Raw genomic sequence first — 4,029 nt, 5'->3', positions numbered from 1 at the left:
CAAAGCACAGTGACATGAAAGGGGTATTTACTGGTCAAGGGACTCAGGAAATTTCAGTTCCAATGCTTGCTCTACCATTCATTAGATGCTGTGACTTTAAACAAATGATTTGTTCTCCCTGTGCCTGTGCCTCAGTTTCTTTATCTGTAAAATGAGAGGATCAGAGATCTAATTTGTATGGATACTTTCAATTTTTGACTGCAGTTTTTTTTCTTTTCTCTCTCTCTCTCTCTCTTTAGTTTTTTGCATTAGGGCATGTGCACTTGCTGAGGGGAAAGAGAGAAAGAGAGAGAGAGACAGTGAGAAGGAAAATGAGAAATCGCCCCCGCCGGGAGAATAACTAGACAGCAATCCTTTCTATTCCCTTCTCCTCGCAGGACTGGCAGGCATGCATGCGCCTGTGTACAGTGTGATTTTGAAGCCACCAGGTCCCAGAGTCCAACTGTGTCTGTCCAGAGTCATAACCGATACGCCATCTGCTGGCCCTGACTGCTGTTCTTCTAAACACCACTAGCTCCATGACACATAAGACTTACTCTCATAAATAGGAACAGCTTGGTGGATATATTTACCTCTTTCTAAACTACAAAATAAAATAGAATATTTATTACTTCCAAAGCAAAACATTTGAATGCAAAGCACCTGATACAGCTGTAGCTATTTAAATCCAAATGTGTATTCAACATTTTATTCAATACACAAAGATACAGTGTCATTTGAGCTTTCAAAATAGGCAACTGAGGGGCCAGCAGATGGTGTGATGGTTAAGGCACTGGATTCTCGCATGGCTGACCACAATTAGAGTCCCAGACCTGGTGCCTTTAAAATCACTCAGGACAGTATATGTGCTTGCCCAAAATCCCAACAAAAGAATGGAGAAGGGATTGCAGCATTGCCTTCCCCCTTGGAGAGGGGGCATTTCTCACTTTTTCTCTCTGTGTCTCTCTCCAGAGAGCGCATGCACCCTATGGGGGGATAAGAGACAGTCATTGAGAGAGACAAAAAAATGGTTAAAATGGGAAACTAAATAAAAATAAATATGACATAAAGGTTTGGTGTTATAGAAAAAAACCCTATGGGGGGATAAAAAATAGTCATTGAGAGAGACAAAAAAAATGGTTAAAATGGGAAACTAAATAAAAATAAATATGACATAAAGGTTTGGTGTTATAGAAAAAAATTAAATGGTCCTTTCTCAGCCTTATACAATTTTATCCTGGAGGAAAGAGGGCTGGGGTAGAAGGAAAAAGATAAACGTTGCCAAAGTAGTTGGTACCCAGCTCTTTACATGCTGAAACTTCAACAGTAAGAACAATTGAACATTCTTGGTGCAATCTTGAACCTGTGAAGAGATACTAGCCATTTCAGTGCTTGTGGAGGGGCATAAAGAGAAGCTGGATACCCTCATGGCCATGTGCTGGGGCTCTCACCAGGGGAAAGTCAGTGTGGGTCTGGACTCTCTGGCCGTCAAATCCCTGGAACTGCAGGGGGAAACTGCTGATCTTCATTTGACCCTGCCTGATCATGCATTGTTAGAATTCCCTTTTCCCATCAGCGTAAACATTGCTGTCCCCACTGTGGATACCAATGTGACACAATGGAAATATTTAGATCCATTGGAGAGCCCATGATTTTTCTAAGCGAAATGCAGGTTTGAGGAGAGAAGTTTTATCACCCCTCTATCCAGATTAATTAAATGTCAGGGCATAGATTGGGCTATTCACATCATTCATTTTGACTTTCAAGACTCCAGGACTTATCATTCACACAGGAAATATCTCCAAGTTAAAATACTAACAGTACAGGGAACCAGCAGTTAGCGTAATGGCTATGTCGCTGGACTCCCACGTAGTCGACCGCGGTTCATGTCCCGGACCCGGTGGCTTAAAACTCACGCTGGGCGTGTGTGCGTGCGTGCCCAAGATCCCGAGAGGAGAATGGAGGAGAAGGGCTTGCAGCGTGACCATCCCCCCTGGGGGGTGATTTCTCGCTTTCTGTCTCTATGTCTCTCTCTGTCTGTCTGGTGAGCGCACGCGCCCTACAGTGAAAATCTCTCAAAAAAACAAACAAACAAACAAACAAACAAAAAAAATACTATTGCAACAAATCCAAATTCAGGTTGGGTATTTAAGTTTAGAAGAATTAAGAAATTCATGTTAGGTCTTCCTGCTTGGTTCTTCTATGGCTCTGCCTTAATGATAATTTTTGGAATAAATTGAGGGCCCTCTTAGAACTTTAGAGACATGCATCTTTCAAGTGAGCCTTCTCAGTCTAACTGGGGAAAAGGGCCAAGCAATAAGGAGACCCTTAAATTATTTTCCTTTAGCCAGAGCCTATAAAAATGTCCCCCAGTTTGATGTGACCCATTTGTGGAAACTTTTCCAAGGCTGTATAGAGAAGAGCACTCTAATAACAGAGCCAGATACAATGACAAAAATAAAACTTCAAAAATTTTAGAGATTAAGAATTCCTGGGAACCAGTAGTTAGCATAACGGCTATGTTGCTGGACTCCCATGTAGTCTACCGCGGTTCGCGTCCTGGACCCAGTGGCTTAAAACTCACACCGGGCGCATGTGCGTGTGTGTCCAAGATCCCGAGAGGAGAATGGAGGAGAAGGGATTGCAGTGTGACCATCCCCTCTGAGGGGTGATTTCTTGCTTTCTCTCTCTGTATCTCTCTCTGACTGTCTGGTGCGCCCTAAAGCAGAAAAAAACCTCCCAAAAAAAAAAAAAAAAAAGAATTCCTTTTGGGGGGGTATGGAGGTTGGGGTACTGGATCCCACATGGCTGGCTTTGCAGTTCAAGTCCCAGACCTTGCTGCTCAAGACACACTGGGAGGATGTGCATGTGCAGTCAAGACCCCACAGGAAAGTGGAGGAGAGGATTGTGGCATAGCCATCCCCCAGGGGGGGTGATTTCTCACTCTCCCTCTCTCTCTTCCTCTGGGGAGTGCACATACCTTATCACAAATAATGCGGGGGTCGGGGGAGAATTCCTTGTCCTATTAACCACTTCAGGGTTTATTGCTACTTTAGGTTCATGTTCAAATTTATAGTTGAGAAAGATAGTAACTACTTTGATCCCAAATTATATTTACATTCACACATTTATGTTAACTTCAGTAACTACCACATTTCATATTATTGTATTCTAATCAGTGCGCGAAGCTCCATTTTTTAAACTGTTTTATGAGTTCTTAAGACATGCAAAAATGAACATATCATGAAAAGGGCAATTCCTTTGAGGACGAAATTTAGATAGGGGGGTTTGTCTTTAGGAAATACATTATTTAAGCAGGCTAGATTCATTATGAATCATCTTCAGGTCTTCCTGCTTAATCTTCCAAAGAAAGCAGGCCAATTAAACACGAGGACGAATCCCGAAAATGAAGTAAGTTTGATAGCAATTTGCTGGTGATGTCGAGGATCTGCCACTTTCCTGACTGATTTTATTTTCTATGCCCACGATGTATGAGGAAAATACCAGCACAGAAGAAATAAAAGCTGAAGAAAATGGATTTTGATTAGTGAGGAAATGGTACTGACTGTGAATTTCCAGTGCATCTCCTTCTTCTGGCTTTCCTTTCAAATGCCTTTGCTTTCATGTTTTATGCTCCCCGTGCCGTTAATGTTCCCTAATTTGTTGGTTCTGCTTTCAACGCCAGCGTTCACTACCTGTACCTGTGCTTCTCCATCGCTTTTATTACTCTACAAGCTTTTGATGCCTGTAATTATTTAGATATGCTTTTTATCAAGTCCCCAAGACTCTCTGAAAGGATGTCTTTTTCCCAGCACATCAGAATACCTAATCGCACATTCAGCTTCATTTGATTCAATGCCACAAACACTTACTGAACAACCTACTACGCGCTAGGCAGCAGCTGGTCACTGGTCAATCAGAGGGGGAGCCTGGGAGAGTGATTTATGGGCAGGGTCTTCTTTTATTTTTAAATTTTTTATTAATTTTTAAAATTTTATACATTTAATCACTTAACATCACCTTGCTTGTAAGTTGAATTGACCCAACGTA

This window comes from Tupaia chinensis, unplaced genomic scaffold (genome assembly GCF_000334495.1).
Source record: "Tupaia chinensis unplaced genomic scaffold, TupChi_1.0 Scaffold000098_2, whole genome shotgun sequence".
Classification (NCBI taxonomy): Eukaryota; Metazoa; Chordata; class Mammalia; order Scandentia; family Tupaiidae; genus Tupaia; species Tupaia belangeri.
The sequence above is the reverse complement of the archived record's forward strand: the minus strand, read 5'-3'. Positions refer to the sequence as shown.